Source organism: Heterodontus francisci, chromosome 27, assembly GCF_036365525.1.
Source record: "Heterodontus francisci isolate sHetFra1 chromosome 27, sHetFra1.hap1, whole genome shotgun sequence".
Taxonomy (NCBI): Eukaryota; Metazoa; Chordata; class Chondrichthyes; order Heterodontiformes; family Heterodontidae; genus Heterodontus; species Heterodontus francisci.
Genome location: NC_090397.1, coordinates 20069047 through 20088187, shown reverse-complemented (window position 1 = coordinate 20088187; position 19141 = coordinate 20069047).

Below are 19141 nucleotides of genomic sequence, written 5' to 3'. Positions count from 1 at the left end.
ACGGAATTGCATCCTCACTGATTTGCAGTACAGCATCGCCTTTGAAATCCCATATGGCGTCAAACCTGTCCGGGTACATTTGTTGTAGGTCATGGACTGACTCAGTGTGGGTACTCTTGGTCTCTTCTGCTGTAATGGGCACCTTGGTGATCTCGTGGATAGCCACAATGTTGAGGTCTTTATATGCTGGTAGTCCTGCCACTGCTGGTCCGCTCATGTCTACCAGGTAAATTATTTGTGCTTTCCATGCCAACTTGCCATAGCTGCAATGCATTGTTAGTGTGTCACTGCAAGGGGTGGGCGACACACTGCAGTAAACTTTTCAGTTGTTGCTTGTATCATTAATTTCCAATGACCCCAGTACATATCCTTCAGGATTCAGACTGGTAGGATATTTGCACTAGCTTCTGTGTCAATCTTAGTCCTGAGTGTGTGTTTGCCCACTTTCTTTGGGCACATGATACTAATAGTAGCAAAAGCTTCCAGTTGTTTGACTTTATCAACATAACGTGTCAGGTTCACAATGTGAAACACCTGCTCACCTTTTGGCTGAGAATTGATATGTTCTGAGTCTTGTCTCAGGTCTGTTTCACTGTGGACTTCGTGTATTGACTTGTGTTTACACAGGTCTCTGGCACTCTACTTGCTGCTGTTGACATGCTGCTGCGCCTGTCTTTTGTTTGTCCTATTGTGACTTCTGGCTGCACCTTTGGAGCCATATTCTTTGTATAGGCGGGCTCAATGTCCTTTTACACTGCACACCTTGCACAGATCTTGAAACACAGGACATCTTCACAATGAGTGGGACAAACCATACTTACCACACAGCTTGCTTGCTTTTTATGACCTGGTTACCGTGCTGATACTGTCAGCAGCACCTAGTGCTTGCAGATGCTGTGTTCCAGCTACAATGGTTTTGTATTTCCTGCCATCTTCTAGGAGTACATCAATGCTGTGACCTCTCCTTTTCCCCAAGAGGTATTTCTGAAATGCTTCAATTGGTGGTGAAATAATCAACACCTGCATTATTCGCTCCGACAGCTCAGTTTCTGAAAAGCCACATTCGTTGCCCTTACTACGGCATCTACTGACGAATTGATCTATTGATTCTTGTGACTGTTGCCTGCAGGACATTAATTCCAGGTGATGAATTCTAAAATTCACGCTTACCCGAAGCTGATCTTCTAGCACTTTCCATATCTTTACGGGATCTTTCTGGTCCTCTTCAGATAAGCTAGAGGTATTGATTCAGTATAACCCCTCATTTCCAACTGCTATTAGTATGTTCACTGCCTGCTTCTCTGTTTCTGCAACTGCTTGGTCTCTGAAGCATAACTGCATTCTTTGTTTAAAAAGTTTGAATTCAGATAGGATATCAGTAGCCTTCCAGTTCATGCTGGGAATGTTCAAATCCATCCTTTTGCTGCTCCTTTGCTTTCTGCTCTATATTTAACTTTGTTCAGCTCTGTGTGTGCCTTCAGCACTGTACTTATTATGACTTTTCTTTTTGTGGCTTTAAGAAATTCTTTTTTAAGCTAACTGCTTTGATGGAGTATAACAGGTGTTCGACAGTATTCTCTGTTTTTTCGCTTTCAGTCTTGGCTTGTATGTTTACACAGCTGTTCAATAGACAGTTAAAGGGTTTTCCCCTTTGCTTTTTTTTTGCTAGAGTTTATTTATCTTCTTCATGCTTGACTGCTTTAATGGAGACTCTGCTGTGTTTGGGATTTTCCCATGCTTTTTTTTTGCTATGGGTCTTTGTTTTTTTTAGTTCACGCACTTTTCAGGGTTTTCCCCTTTTCTCTTGCTCACACGGAGCCCCTAAAAAAATGAATTCCTGCAAACCCTTTAAAGGCTTTTTTTTTCCTATCGGGACCTCTCGATCATTGACACAATGACTCACTCGATTGCCTGTCCCTCAGCCATGGTTCCATTCTATGGTGCTTTTCTCAGCCTTCTAAGGTATGTAGCTGTCTTTCACACTTTTCAGGTACATGTTTGACAGTTTCTTCACTTGTTGCTTCATATTTTCTCTTCTGTTTTCTGTATTACTTTTAAACCTTGTTTGCTGTTTTACCCGTGGTCTCCATGCTTATATCTTGTCTTTTCACCACCACGGCCACTGTATCATGAGGTTTTTTTGTGTTATCTTAAGCAACACAATGTGGCATTTGCATTCCAGTTCCTTTAAGATCTCTAGAAGATTTATTAACAGTTAACTAGTACATGCAATATAGAACAAACTGTATACATAACCTTTGTCCAGGGTGTTACAATGCAGAGTGACTATGGCTTCTAGGCACATGGCTGCATCTAGTACTTAGTTCAGTAGCATACTGAGTTCTTAAAGGGACATCACTCTTAAAGCAATCATACAACACTTCTCACTAAGGTATCTATATGAACACTGATCAGCACGAGGTACAGAGTCATGACATCACATCCTGTGATGATGTGAAGGTCCATATACATAATCTACCCAGCAACAGCTTACATACATTATACTACAAATACAAGCTTTTTGTGTCTGGATTTAAATTCTCAAACTGGATTTGCCTTGCTGCCAGAGTCTTCCCTTGGTGTCAAAGGGCAGCCTCTGGACTACCTAAACTTTACCTGCCCCAGCCAGCCAGCTGCCGCTTTCAGCCTGAAATGGGCAAGCAGCTGACTGACTGCCCACAGTTAAAATCTGCTGGGCGTCTGACGAAGACTCTCAGACGGGATTGTCGCCTGCTTACTGCTAGGAGGTAAAGTTGGCCAGGAGTCAAGAGAGCAAAAAGTAAAGAAAAAATAGGAAGCAAGGGATGATAATGTACAATATCGTTTCTTTATTTCCATATAAATTGCATTTAACTTTTAGGTCAAAGCTAACATAATGGTAATAAAACTATTTCTTCCTGACTGGCTTTACTAATGTAATATTTATTGCCATGAAGACCCCCATCTGCCAAGAATGAGGCATATTAATTTCGTCATATGAACATTTATTTTAAACTGTTGCTGGAGTGAAGAAATGACTTGTTTTACAAGAGATCGCCAGACACTTGGCTGGAGGAAATTTGCATACTAAAAAACAGTGCTTGGAGAGACAATAGAATTGCTCACCAATTCAATTAACAGAGATTGGGCTGGGCAATGGTGATCCACATCTTGTCAGGGTAAGAGACAGCACTACAAACCCCCCCTCCTCCTCCCCCACTGAGTGTTTTGGAATCCACAAATGCAGGCATGGTTAAGCCAGCTGGTCACATGACTAAATGGCTGGTCCAGGCTTTGCAGTACTCTGCAGAACAAGTGTCAAGATTTGTGGTGGTCTACTGCAAGCTGCACAAACTCACCATCATGAGGCCCTTGCCACCAGTTAAAAGGCGACTAGCTGAGGAGCAGGAGCCTGCGGAGAAGGAAGAAGAACAAAGGAGGCAACCTAGACAGTCCCTTTCTGCCCAGGTTGTCTGTGAAGAATTCATCAAGTTCAATACCAGCAACCAAAAGCCCAATTTTCTATTCACCAACAGTCCCACACCTTACCTTACCTCTGTCACTGACCATCAGAGTGTCTGTTTAGCTACAATGCAAAAATAAAAGCCACCACAAAATTAACATTCCAAAACAAATTTATCAATGAAATCATACAAAAGTTAATTAATCACCCTTATTCATTCCCTTAGTGCCTGCCTTCCATGTGTTTTTGTCTTTTCTAGTGTTTCTACGCAGTGCTACCCCAGTGGCTGCAGCATGGCCGGTGGAAGGATGCTGACTTTTAGTGGAGGAGACTGCAGATGGCCTTGCAGGACAGCCTCAAGCAGCCCTGGGCCCGCCTGCGGACTGCACCATCTTGGCATTGGCAGCATCAGTCTGGGCTGGCTGGCAGGCACAACAGGGGACTTGGCAGAGTGGCAGGAGTGGAAGCAGTGGGAGGACAAATGCTGTCATCCTGAGAGAGGAAAGCAGGTTCATACTCCATGGAGCCATTACCACTCCCCCTCAGTAATCGTAATAATCTGCTGGATGCCTTTGCACAGGGTAATCCAGAGCCACGATGGCAGCAAGCTGATGTTTCATGGCAGTAAGCTGACCTTGCTTGACAGCGGTGTGAACTTTCACTGTAACGCTCAGGAATTGGGTGGCTTCTGTTTCTGCTGCAGTGGAAGCTGCAACGTCAGCTATCAGATGCTGCATTTTCATTTGACCCACAAGTGTGAGATCGCCATCAATTCCATGCTGGAAAAGTTGGGTTCCAAGCTCTGCGTAAAGCCTTGGGCCAAGTTGGTGATGGCTTCCTCCATGCTCCTTGACATTGACTTAAGCTTATTGACAGGCTTCCCAATGCTCCAAGCATTTTGTTGTGCATACCCATCAGTGTTCTTCTCTAGGCTGCCTCATTGAAGTAGTTATCTGAGTCCTTTGCAGCAGAACTCATGTGCAACCTTACCCTCTGGCAAGCTGACAGCTGCGCTATCCTTGCCCCCTGCCCTGGCTGCAGGCAACTTGCACCTTATGTCTCACCATGTGCAGAGCCCTTTTCTGTGATAACCTCTAAATTATGCACAGTGTCAGTATCTGAGCTGTGCGAGTGTGAGATCAAGTGATGCTGCATCTCCCTGTTTCTCTACTACCTGGCCAGGTTGAACTTCTTGGGTATCTGAAAGGAGAAAGGCACAAAGCTAAGCTGGTGGTCCAGGAATGAGGGAAAGTAAGAGGTGCATGCTTACACCATCACAGCTTGTAAATCAGTAAAGAGTGTGGAATGAGGTAGAGGTGGGATGTGAAAAGGAGGATTAATTATGAGGATACCATCACCTTTGATGGTTTCAGCCCTGTGATGGGCTGAGGGCTATGGCCTCAGCAATGGCCATCCCAAGAATGGCCAGCACCATCTCCTCCAAGAGGGTTAGGATATGCAGGTGCACCTGCTTTCTCCGGTTCTGTGCTACTTTGTCCTGCAAGAGAGAGGGAAATGCTCCAGTGAGTGCCATGCAATCTGTTTGGTTGATGTGGCTGACATGATTCAATAGCTGTCAGTATGTGCAAGCTGTGAGATATGAGTGTGAGGCTTGCAGCATTGCTAAGTGTGTGAGGGTACAAAGCATTTGAATGCTTGATATGAGGTCTGATTGATAGAGATTGTTGGTAGGTGAGTGATGGGGGTGCGGTGCACTGAGCACTATCTAAGGCTTATGATGCAGATGGTAGGATATGGCATTTGAATATGAATTCACTGACCTTGAGCACCCATGCGGGGTCATTGAGTTTCTTCCAACACTGTATCCAGGTTCTCAGGGTTTGAAGCCTTGCATTGACTGCCATGGTATCTGACTCCACTGCCCTCTGAGTGTGTGTCCGGAGAGCCTCCTGGTGCAGGATATCTCTCCTCCTTATCACTTCCTCTACCAAGGCCTCCAGTACAGCATCTCAAAACCTTGGAGCCTGCACTTTCCCAAGTTGTTCCATTATTCAATGTCTCCCAGTTCAGATTCACTTCCTGTATGAGTGAAAGCACCCGTTCCAACCAAAATGCATTTCGCCTTTAAGAGGTGCAGGCTCGCTTTCTGTGTCACTCATAATATTGGCTCTCTGCTGAAGTGTCCAGTGAATCAATAGTGTGGTTAGTGCCTGCTGGATGCTGAAATAATTGAAATGAGCAGGCAGCACAAGTTGGCATATTGCCTGCATTGTAATGAATGAGCATTGAATAATCGCACATCGCGATCCCCTCCCCCATTTTTGGATTTATGCACTAATGAGGCAACACGGAGTGCTGAGAATGATTCTCTCCCAACCTCCAGGCAGACAAAAATTCAAACTAGTGTCATGACCTCAGTGAGATTGTTAAGGTGAAAAATACGAGATATGATCACCCAGACCAATTTCAAGAATTATACAAGATTTCACATTTTAAAACTTTTATTATAACAACTAAACTAAAATAAATCTCCAATTAAATGAACAGTTCTTTGTAAGTAGTTGATATCCCAAATTACAAAGTTACATCTTTACTTAGTAAAATACTTGAAAACCCCACACCACACTTCTAAGATGGTGAAATCCTTTTGTGGTTAAAAGTCCCAAACTCCTCCCAGTAGCAATGGGTTGGATCTCGCAGAACTTTTCAAAAATCAATGTCCTCTTCGCTCACTTCTCTGAGCACTTCCAACCCAGAGGTCCTTGAATAATGCATTTCCCAGTGTTCCTGCTGGTCTTCTACTTCTCTGCAAGCTTCAACTTTCGAAACAGGTTCTAGTCTTCGCAGCCTTTCACTGTATCCAGCTTCCAAGAGCAGATGTTCCCTCTCTCTCTCTCGAGCTGCCACTGCTGATTGTCTGCCTCCCTAACAGCCTGTTGTGAGGCTGCAACTGCTGATTTCCCTTCTTATAGCCTGTCTGCCTTCAGAAAATCTGTTAAATTTATCTGGGCTCAAAAGTCAACAAATTATTATCCTGTTCCAATATGCAAAGTCCAGAAGTCTGGTTTCACAGAACCACTTGGGCCTTCCATTGGCTCCAGGTGTTAATAGCTGCCTGATATAATTGCATCTTCCAAATTACTCACTCCTTGTTTTATGGCCCGAAAACCTGGGAGAGCGAAATCCATTATTCTTCAGATGTTAGCCCTGCAGTTTACATTTTTCAAAAGAAAATCTTTGATCTGTGTTCTCTGTTGTCCTGGTAGCCAAGACTTCTGTCTTGTCCTTTTGCAGAGTGGATGTGAGGTCACCTGACCTTCCAGACTCCATCTTAAACTTCTAAAAGTCACAATTTTTAAAACATAATCATGTTACAAGGTCCAGCGTACATAACACTTCCCTGCTAAAAGTAGAAAAACCATTATCGAAGTAATGATTTTTCTTAAAACATAATCACATATAACATTGTAAACATTTTCATTATTAACATTTTACACTTTACACAGGTAACTACAACATTTTATATTTCTGCGTTCTTTGTCTTTATAATACCCCTTATTTAAGTTCTGGGTAGAGCACCAGCAATTGCATTGCTCTTTCCTGCAACATTTACAATCTTTAGCGTAAACAGTTGTATCATTAGAAATAATCTAGTATTCTTGGTTCCGAATTTTCCTAGAAGCCTCAATGGATTATGATCAGCGTAAATTGTTATTTCCCCTTGGCCATCATTGGCATATACTTCAGAATGTTCAAGCACCAATACAATACCTAAAGCTTCCTTCTCAATAGTGGAGAATTTCTTCTGGTACTTTGAGTTTTCCAGAAAAATAACTGACTGGTCATTCGATTTCATTATCATCATCTTGGAATAATTCTGCTCCGATTCGTACAGCACTGACATCTTAGCCACTTCAAAAGGTTTGCCAAAATCTGGAGCTGCTAAAATGGGTTCATTTATTAAAATGGCCTTTAACTTTTCAATGCCATTTGACAGGAATCTGTCCACGAGATCTTCACGCCCTTCTTCAATACATTCGTCAGTGGAGTTCCTACTGCATTGAAGTTAGGAACAAACTTCCAGTAGAACCCACACATACCTAGGAATCGTAGTATCTCCTTTTTGCTCTTGGGGACCTGAATGTCTATTATTGCATGAACATAACTTCCCTAGGCAACATTTGACCTTGACCTAATACATGCCCTAAATAGGTGGCCTTAGCCTTAGCAAACTCCCTCTTTGCTAACTTTACTCCCAAAATGGCTCCCTCTAACCTGTTGAACAGAGCCTTTAAGTGTTTAACATTGCCATCCCAGATGTCACTGTTTACCATCAGATCATCAAGGTACACAACGCAAATGCTCAGTCCAGCAATCACCTGGATGGTCAATCTTTGAAATGTGGGTCATGCATTTTTCATACCAAACAGCATGACCTTGCACTGAAATAGGCCATCTGGGCTCACAAAGGCAGAAATTTCTTTACCTTGGGCAGTCAAGGGTACTTATCAATAACCTTTCAGTGAGTCAATCTTGCTAATAAATACTGAATTTCCCACTCTGTCAATACAATCTTCAAGTCATGGGATTGGATGAGAGTCTGTTTTAGCTATTGCATTGACTTTCCAACAATCAATACAATATAAATCAATGAATAAGGACTTACCTTGTCCCGACAGCCGTCCCACACCAATATACCGTCCGGTGGCCGGAACTCCTGTGCCTTCGGCTCTCCGTTCGGAAATCTGAGGCGTGACACTGGTGGTGAGTGCAGAGGAGTGAATTTTTTGGGGTGGGAGGGGGAAGCAGCAAATACGAACGTGATTGGTTGAGGGGATGGTGGGAAGGAGTTGAAGATTAAAGGAAAGAAAGTTCGGGGAGAAAAGGCTGTGATGGAAAATTAAATTTTTTTGGGGGGTGGGTAGGACAAATAATAAACAGATTATTCCTTGGGGGGTGGGGGAGGGGATTGAAAGTGTGCATAAAATGTTATTGTAATTTATTTCAAAACCTGCCACTTTAAAAATTGAAATGTAAGGGCTTGCGGCCCTTTAAAAATGGCACTGACGCCTACACGGTGGCGCCAGACGCCATTGCTGGGGACAGAGCGCCCGCCCCCTCTCCGTCATTGGGGGAGGGCCCACTGCCCCCTCCATGTTAATGAGCCACTGCACAAAATATCGCGGCGGTTCTGGAGAGCACGTCTCGCACATGCGCCGCACACTTTTTGAAGCTGTGGAGAGAAAAGCAGTGCTAACTTTTTAGGTCTGTGACCTTTCATCAGAACCCAAGATGCTACTTGACCAGCTGAGTGTTTGCAACACATTCTGTTTTTATTTCAGATTTAGCATCTGCAGTATTTTGCATTTACCCACATGACCTGACCTGGAATCTCAGGCAATTCTCAAAATCTCATTGCAGTACCCCAGGGGAACAACAACCTGATGAACTATAGCTCAATCCTCATCAGCGGCCTCTGGGGAGATCTCCACTTTCTCATTAGACTGTCATATAGTAGCACTCAGGGACCTTCTCAGCTTCTGCCTCAGAACACGCCATTTGAGACAGGGTCAGTCTGTTGGGCCTCAATCAAAAACGATCTGCTAAACAATTCACCATTGCTAGCCTTGGAGCTTTTTCTACCAACATCTGCATTCAAATGCTTCAAAAATGTCTCAGCCAAACAAACACCTGAATTGTCCTTCAGAACTGAATCCTTTTCATCCTATCAGCTTGGGATCTTCTCACGACGCAATCTGGCTTTTCCGAAACTACCAGAGACACCAATATCTTATCCCCAGCTAAGTCATTCCCTAGCAACAAATCAATATGCAAATCAGGGACAATTCCCAATGTTACCGGATCAGTGACTAAATCACATTGCAAATTAACCTTATGCAATGGAACAGATAAATGATCCTCCTCAATGTGTGGCACCATGACTTCCACATTCATAGCACTATTTGGGGGAAGTTCTATAGCCTTTGCTACCATCAAGAACTGAGTGGCCCCTGTATCTCTAAGCACCACAATCAGCTTGCCTGCCTCCTCTGATACATATGGGGACAAAATACTCCTGAGCACAAAATTTCTATATTCTTCAGGTACCTGACTTAATTCATTAGTACACAAGGGTGAACACTTCTGTTCCCTGTCCAACATCGCCAAAGTCACTGGCTTGTCAACAGTGCCACCTATTGGGGTATCCTTTTCAGAACAGGCTTTCAGTATAAAGCTGCTAGAGCTATGGGCTTGCCCTTCAATTTCCAGAATTCCCACTTTATATTCCTTCTTTTATTACAAAAATAACATGTTGGTCCTTTTGACTCAACTCTCGTCTCCTGACAATCTTTTTTTTACCACCCTGAGAGTTGTCTGTATCTTTACTCTCATTGAAACTGAATCTCTTTTCATTATCCACTCTCCTATCCTTCTAATTCTTCTGAAAGTTCCCAAACTGGGGCCTGTAATTACTGCTATTGTGGGTCAGTTCATAATCATCCTCCATTTCTGTAGCATTCCTTACTTTAGCAACTTTATATTCTTCCAGGTGGGACCTTATTCCTGAAGGGATACTATTTTTAAATTCCTCCATTACAATTACTCCCCTAAGGTTTTCAAATTTTTTTTCAATCTTCAGGGACTGATACCAATAAGCAAATAGCATATCTTTTCTCTCACATATTCTATAAATGTTTGACACTGTTCCTTTCCTAAACTCCGGAATTTTTGCCTGTTAACCTCTGATACAAACTCATAAGCACTGAGAACTGCAGTTTTAACCATTTCGTAATCACTTGACTATTCCTCCAAAAGTGTTGAATATAGCTCTAATGTTTTCCACTAACACATTTTGCAATAAAATTGTCCAACTTTCTTTCAGCCAATGCAAAATCATAGCTATTTTTGCAAAGGGCACAAAGTACATTTCAACCCCATCCTCACTGAATTTAAGCTCTAAGTGAATATTCCTTGATAAATCAAAACCTGGAGTTAAATCGGATTCATCCTCAAACCTTCCTGTCATTCCCTGTTCACGTAACCTCAGTTTTTCTCTGTCCAGTACAAATTTCCTGGATTCTCTTTCTTTTTGTAACTTTTTTTCTTCTCTTTCGAGTTCAAGTTTTCTCATCTGAAGTTGGGCTCAAGTTGTAACTGTCTGTCTTTTTCCTTTACTTTTTCTTTTCCTTCAAATTCAAGCTTTCTCACTTCAAGTTGTAATTGTCTGTCCCATTCTTTCTTTTCCCCTTTATTCCTTTTCCTTTTCTCTTTCTTCTTTTCTGAGTTCCAGTTTCCTCATTGTAACTGAATTCTAGCTAACTCAATCTTAGAGCTACCAGGATCACCCTTTTCTTCCTCAAGGTTAAAATGCCGAGCCAACACTTCAACAATTTTTGCCTTTTGATTTTAATCTAACCCCCACTTGCTCTGCTACAGCTATTAAAGCATTCACTGTTAACTGTATCAAATCATTGAGAGTCAAGTCTTCTTTCTCTGCAAAGGCTTGGACATTGAAAGTAAACATGCTGACCCTTCCTTACAAGGGTAACTAAAGTAATAGTGAAATCTTGTTCATTTAAATTCTAGCAAATTCCAATGTACCTGTTTTACAGCCTATGAATTCATATCCCAGGCCTGAGCTCCCAGTTTGTTATGACCTCAGTGAGATAGTAAACATGAAAAATATGAGATATGAACCCGCAGCCCAATTTCAAGAATAACACAACAAGGTTTCACATTTTAAGACTTTTGTTATAACAACTAAGCTAAAAGAAATCCCCAATTAACTGCATAGTACTTTGTAAGTAGCTGATATCCCGAATTACAGAGAAAGGTATTTTCTTTATTTGTTAAAATACTTGAAGACCCCACACCACATTTATATGTTACTCAGTCCTCTTTGATGGTGATATCCCTTGTGGTTAAAAGTTCCAAACTCCTCACTTTTGCAATGATCTCACAAACCTTTTCAAAATTCAATGTCCTCTTAGCTCCCTTCTCCGAGCGCTTCTGACCTGGACATTCGTGAATAAGGCATTTCCTGGTGATCCTGCTGATCTTCTACTTTTCCACAAGCTTCAGCTTTCGAAACAGGTTCAAGTCTTCACAGCCTTTCACTGTATCCAGCTTCCAGGAGCAGGTCCCTTTCTCTTTCTCATGAACTGCCACTACTGCTTGTCTTCCTTTCTTACAGCCTGCTGTGAGCCTGCAACCACTCAGTTTCCTTCTTACAGCCAGTCTGCTTTCAGAAAATTTGTTAAGTTTATCTGGGCTCAAAAGCCAATAGTTTATTATCCTGTGCCAATATGCAAATTCCAGAAGTCTGATTTCGTAGAGCCATTTGGGCCTTCCATTGTTCTCAGGTGTTAGCAGCTGCCTGGTATATTTGCATCTTCAGAATTACCGACTCCTTGTTTTATGACCTGAAAGTCTGTTCTTCAGGTTTTAGCCCTGCAGTCTAAGTTTTTTCAAAAGAAAGTCTTTGATCTGTGTTCTCTATTGTCCAGGTAACCAAGACTTCTGTCTTGTCCTTTCACCGAGTGGATGTGAAGTCACCTGACCTTCCGGACTCCATCTTGAACTTTTAAAAATCGCAATGTTTAAAACATAATCATGTTACAAGGTCCAGCGTTTGTAACACAGGATAAACTGGTGAATAAGAAATATAAATCCAAATAGGACTGATTTACCCAAGTTCAAGGTCTGGATTACAAGGGCTTGGGAGCCTTGTGGCCTTAGACTGTAGTTTGAACACTCCAATCCCTATGGGTATTCAGAAGATTTCCAAGATGCTAATGAAACCTACAGAGCTCCAGCATTGCAGTGGTTCATTCTTGCTCCTTCCATGAAAGCTATGTACTCTCTGTGATTATGCAACTGACTGTTGTCTCACAAAGCAAGATAGATTTCCTACTTCAGTCAATGGTTTTCACAGCACTTATCATACTGTCATGTTGTTTTGTTGAGTAGCTGTTTTTGTTATGGCCTGCATTTACAAAATCTTGTTTCTAATCTGGTCAGCCAATCTATCATAAAATGTGTAACAATGAGACAAGTCTGCTGTACCTGGATTGGAAATGGAAGTTGCAGCACTTTGAGGCATAATTTGGAACTGCAGAAATAGAATGAGAGAAATAATCCTTTTCTATCACAAGGGGCTGTATTCTTAAACCTGATTATATAAAATATATAAGTGTTATTTTATTGTTAGGTTTTGAGACCCTAATTAGCAATACATTCTTAAGATACACCACTAGCTAAAGATGCCTGTATGTCGATCCATAAATTACATGTCTCCATAGATGGTTGACCATTTAGGATTGTGGTCATAAAACTCGGCATTTGCCTTCTAGTTGTGATGGAGGCAAGATTTGCTCAGTATTCACGGATTGTTACTCTGAACACCAATTTACTTTCTTATGTTTCTTATGTTGATTCTCATTCTGGCCTCTTGTGCACCCCCAATCTCAACCTTCAGCTGTCTGGGCCCTAAGATCTGGAACTCCCTCCCTAAACTTCACATTTCTACATTTCCTCCTTTAAGGTTATTCTTACACCCTACCATGGTACCTGTTCCAATATTTACTTATGTGACTAGTTGTCTATTTTGTCTAATAATTGCTCCTGTGAACCACCTTGGAACATTTTATGACATTAAAGGCACTGTATAAATCTCAGTTGTACTTGCTGTTGTGTTGCTGAAAGGACTGGCGGATCTCTCAGCCCTGCCAGCAAATATCAGACCGAGACCATCTGCCAGAGACACTGGATATTTGCATCCAGCATTTTAAACCTTTTCTTTAAACTCTGCCATTTAAAATCTCTAACAAAAAAGATGTGGACCCTGAGACTGCTTGGTCACACTCCTGGTGGTTACATTGGCATTATACCTGATGGTGCTCTCCAGAGCTGACTCCATCAGAACTTGTAGGGTTGGTGCCAGGGTACCCCATTGGCAGATGCAAGGACCATTTTGGATGCTCCTCAGAAATCCCCCTGCTCAATCTTGCTGGAAACTCCTGCAGTCACCTGTCTGTTGGGTAAGGATGTGGCCAGCTCCTCCCCAGAGCCCAACCATGATTCTATCAGGTGGGGCCCACAGACGCTCAGGTGGATGCTGGTAAGTCTCCATTCACTTGGCATAACAGCTGTCACTACAATGCTGGCCCCAACTGAACCAAGACTGTAACATCTTTATCCTCATCCTCTGCCCACCATATGGCTTGCCAGGGGAGAACCTTACATCTCTTAGAAGGCAAAGAGGACAGTCCTGGAAATGGGGGGTTAGCGGGCACAACCACATCTCTGGTGGTTCCACTGGTCGTTTCACCAGAGTTAAGGGCAGAGGCTGGTAAAATCCCTGCCAGAATTCCCACCAAGCATTTGCCAACCTTTGCCCATTCACAAATAAGGGCTTTTTAAATAAAATATAATAAAAGTAAAACTGGATGCAAAAATGGAAGTAAATGGAGGTAAAGAGGGAATTTATTCCTGTATTATAAATGCTACTAAAATTCTGTTACTGACATTTTTATTCATATTCTTAATGTGGGCCTTTATCAAATAGTGCAATGTTCAATCAAAAACTGCATAACTGCTGCCAGGATTCCTTATATGGAGACGGACCTACTTATAGGAAGGAATTCAATCGATTTACAACACGACAATCTGTGATTCAACAGTTGAATCTTTTGCTGAGTATGAGCAATTAGTAAGGTAACTGGTACGATCTGAGTGTGCTTCAGCTACAGTATATTGGGATATTGTGGCACAAAAAGGGGATTCTTAGATGTGATACTGAGCACTGCTATCCACAGCAGCCAGTTATAGGAAGTGTCAAAGTGTCAGTTAGGCTCAGTTGGTAACACTCTTTCCTCTCCCTATCTCTGTAGTCTCCTCCAACTGAACAAGCCTTCGGGATTTCTGCTATGCAATTCTGACCTCTTGTGCATCCTAGAATTTAGCTGCCTCAGCTCTGGAATTCACTCCCTAAACCTTCTCTCTGCCTCTCTCTCCTCCTGCTTTAAAATGTTCCTTTAAACATACCTCTTTGACCAAGCTTTTGGTTATCTGTCCTGATATCTCCTTCTGTGACTTGGTGTCAAAATTTTTATTGATGTCGCTCTTGCTAAGCACCTTGGGACATTTTGCTACAATTAAAGGTGCCATATAAATGCAAGCTGTTGTTGATGTTGTCATGGTCAGAGCAAGACTTGGGGCTGAATTTTCCGGTCCTGCTGGAGGCAGGAACAGAGGCAGATGGGCCTGAAAATACCAGCGCCAGCTGGCCTGTTGGTTTTCCATGGCATTCCTGCGCCAGCCAAGTTCACCAGGGCGAGGATTAGGCGATCCCACCAGATCCCCGATTAAGGCCAATTAAAGTGGTTAAGGAGCTCATTAACAGCTCGTTGAGTAGGTGGGGTGTTAAGATTTTCATGGGGTCGCAAGGGCTGCATACACTGTTTGGGACTGACCAAGTGAAGGGAGGCAGGTACACAATGGGGAACCAGTTGTGGTCACCATAGAGAATTATCTCAGACCCATAAAAGAGTAAACTACGCACAGGGGGACTCAGGCATTGGGAAACTGGTGCCCTTGGCACAGCACGGGTAGCAGGGAGAGTGGGCAGTATGCACTAGGGCATTGGAGGGGGTTGTCATCCTTCTGGCATCACAGGGGCAGATGAGCAGAGGGGACAAGGCTGCCAAGGACAACTCGGAGGACCATCTGACCACAAGGAAGGCAGCAGCTGGCAATGGGGGCACAAATCTCAGATTTTAGGCCCAGTGGCAATGAGGAGCAACACACTCCGCAGGAGGGCCAGAGCCTTGGGCATCGGGGAGCAGGGGAGAAGAATGAGAGGCACAAAGGATAAGGTGGCCTCATCCTCATCATAGGATCCACCACTGAAGAAAAAATCACCTTGACATGACTGAGAACCAGTGCTGCAGGAGAATGCGACTTTCAAGGCAGATGGTCACAGACATCTGTGCCCTCATCACCGAAGACCTCACACCTCGCAGTACTGGTCACCATGCCCTGCCAATAGCCATCAGTCACTGTGACCTTGAACTTCTTCACTTTTGACTCCTTCCAAGGACCTTGGTGGCATCTCGCAAATGGCTGCACACCACTGCATCTCACAGGTCACTGATGCCCTCTTTGCGAGAGCTGGACAGTACATTCATTTCACAACAGATGAGACCTCGCAGGGACAAAGGGCACTGGGTTTCACCAACTTCGCTGGATTCCCCCAGGTGCAGGACATTATCAATTGCACCCATTTGGCCATCAAGGCAGCCAGTGACAGCCTAGTCAGCTTCATCAACAAGAAAGGATTCCACTCCCTCAATGTTCAGCTGGTCTGCAACCACAACAAGAACTTTCTCCATGTCTGCAATCACTTTCCTGGCAGCCACTGTGACTCCTTTATCCTCTGCCAGGCCTAGCTTCAGCAGATCTTCAATCTACCCCCAAAGTCCATGGATGGATCCTGGGGGACAAGGGATCTCCCTTGGAGATGACTACTCACCCTTTTACGAAACCTCTAGATGGAGGCACAGAGGCGCTACAACTGAAGCCACCTGCTCACCAGGACAACCATTGAGCAGGCCATTAGGCTTCTGAAGATGCATTTCCAGTGTCTGGACTGGTCAGGTGGCACCCTACAGTAAACTCTGACAAAAGGCTCGGTCATTGTGGCTGTCTGCTGCACTCTCCATAACATAGGCCTCCAGAGAGGTGTAGACCTTGAGGATGGTGAGGCTCTGGAAGGAGACAGCTCATTGGAGGAAGGGGTGGGCGGGGGTGGTGAATGAGGTGGGAGAGGAGGAAGAAGAAGAGGAGGTGGGGGAGGAAGCAGAACACTGGGGTGCACCGGCTGCACAAATTGGTGACTTGGCACCGCGCGGGGCACAAAGGTTTTGTCTTGGTGCCATGAATGTCTGGGATCATCAAGAAAATTTCAACTGAGCCCCTCTGACCCACGATGAAGGACCATGGTATGCAAGTGCTCACACGTCCATTGAAGATGCAGCCTCGAACATCTAAACTTTTGCTGCTAATCTGCCCAAAGGCTTTGCCATCACATTGAGGAACCTTCAAACTCCTTCACCACCTCATACTTCTTTTCTTGTCCTGCCAGCAATAATAAGAGTTTCAGACGTGTGGCTTGAAGTGTCATTATTAACATTGTGCTCAGAAAGGAAAATAGTGCACAGATACAATAAGACGACACCCCACTGACCCAATCAGTGCTCCACCAGCACAGTGGCCTCCAAGCTTGGCTACTTCCATGCAGTGCTCCCCTTGTGGCCTCGGAGGAGGTGGAGGCAGCCTTCTCACTTGTGTCTGCTTATGGCTGAGATGCACGTGCTGGTTATCCTCGTCATGGAGGCACCCATGGGGGGTATCTTCAGAGGCTGCTGCACCTGCATCATTGCTGGGGCAGCCTCTGTCACTGGGCCCTGCTGCAAACAGGCTTCCACTGTCAGAGGAGCTAAGGAGGCCGAGGATGTAGAAGTAGGCCAGCAAACGGTGGCACCATCATCCTCCTCGGTGACTGCCTCAGCCCTTGGCTGGAGGGAGCACCAGCTGGGTCGCAACTAGCAATCCCTTCAAACATCTCTGCACCATTAGTGCCACTAATCCATCCAGGCTGGATAGTGTGGTATGTATGCATCCTTTGGCCATCAGTGCGCACTTCCTACATGCACTCCAGCTGCTGTTGCATATGACTCTGCATGAGGTTGGCCACTCTCTCAATGGAGGAGCTCATGCACTCAAATCCCTGAGCCATTGTGGCACATTTGACCTGGATAGACTCCTCCATTCTCTGCCCATGACCCTGCACTGCCTCAGGGAACTATGAACCCACGTACGAACATACGAATTAGGAGCAGGAGTAGGCCACTCGGCCCCTCGAGCCTGCTCCACCATTCAACAAGGTCGAGGCTGATCTGATTGTAAGCTCAACTCCACATTCCCACCTACCCCTGATAACCTTTCACCCTCTTGCTTATCAAGAATCCATCTACCTCTGCCTTAAAAATGTTCAAAGGCTCTGCTTCCACCGCCTTTTGAGGAAGAGAATTCCCAAGACTCACGACCCTCTGAGAGAAAAGATTTCTCCTCATCTTTGTTTTAATTGAGCGACCCCTTATTTTTAAACCTTGACCCCTCATTCTAGATTCTCCCAAACGAAGACACATCCTTTCCACATCCACCCTGTCAAGACGCTTTAGGATCTTATATGTTTCAATCAAGTCGCCTCTTACTCTTCTAAACTCCAGGGGATGCACGTCAACATGTGGGAGCACATCTCCTGCCGCTGGTCTAGATAGAGCCTTCTTTCCTGTGACTCCTGAGGCCCTGTATCTGTGCCCAGCTGAGCAGGTCTGTGTCTGTCCTCACTCTTCCGAGGGGAACTGCCTACAGCTGCCTCTGATTTGGCACCTCGTCCTGCACACTAGTGCCATGCTCTTCAACCAGTACCACCCTATTTACACATGCATGAGGGCCCACCAAGGTGATTGTATCTGCGCTGATGGATGGTGCGTTTGTAAGATGTGACGGTGCTTCTTCAGCTTCTTCGTTGGCACCTGGGGCAGCAGAGGGAGAGGGAGAAGGTTTTGAGAGTTGGACATCTGCACCTGTGGAAGACACGAGAAGAGATGATGAGAGCTAGACCAGAGGAGCTAAAGCCTCTGTATGTGCTGAGGCTACCCAATGCAACTCTGTGTTCAACATGCTGTCGGATGGGGTGGAGTGCAATGCACCTGCTTAATGAGCACTTGGCCCTCTGTAATCACCATCTCCACCATGGATACCCATTTTGCCAGGGCCAACTCCATCCTTTGGCCGTGATCCTGACTCTTTCCATGACGCGATCCTCCACTGGTGTGATTATTTGGATGTATGGCACCCTCCACCTCTTTGGGCCTTCTCCCAGACGTTATTTATTTATTTTTTTATTCATTCATGGGATGTGGGCGTCACTGGCCAGGCCAGCATTTATTGCCCATTCCTAATTGCCCTTGAGAAGGTGGTGGTGATCTGCCTTCTTGAACCGCTGCAGTCCATGTGGGGTAGGTACACCCACAGTGCTGTTAGGAAGGGAGTTCCAGGATTTTGACCCAGTGACAGTGAAGGAACGGCGATATAGTTCCAAGTCAGGATGATGTGTGACTTGGAGGGGAACTTGCAGGTGGTGGTATTCCCATGTATGTGCTGACCTCGTCCTTCTAGTTGGTAGAGGTCGCGGGTTTGGAAGGTGCTGTCTAAGGAGCCTTGGTGCTTTGCTGCAGTGCATCTTGTAGATGGTACACACTGCTGCCATTGTGCGTCGGTGGTGGAGGGAGTGAATGTTTGTAGATGGGGTGCCAATCAAGCGGGCTGCTTTGTCCTGGATGGTATCGAGCTTCTTGAGTGTTGTTGGAGCTACACCCATCCAGGCAAGTGGAGAGTATTCCATCACACTCCTGACTTGTGCCTTGTAGATGGTGAACAGGCTTTGGGCAATCAGGAGGTGAGTTACTCGCCTCAGGATTCCTAGCCTCTGACCTGCTCTTGTAGCCACGGTATTTATATGGCTACTCCAGTTCAGTTTCTGGTCAATGGTAGCCCCTAGGATGTTGATAGTTGGGGATTCAGCGATGGTAATGCCGTTGAATGTCAAGGGGAGATGGTTAGATTCTCTCTTGTTGGAGATGGTCATTGCCTGCACTTGTGTGGCGCGAA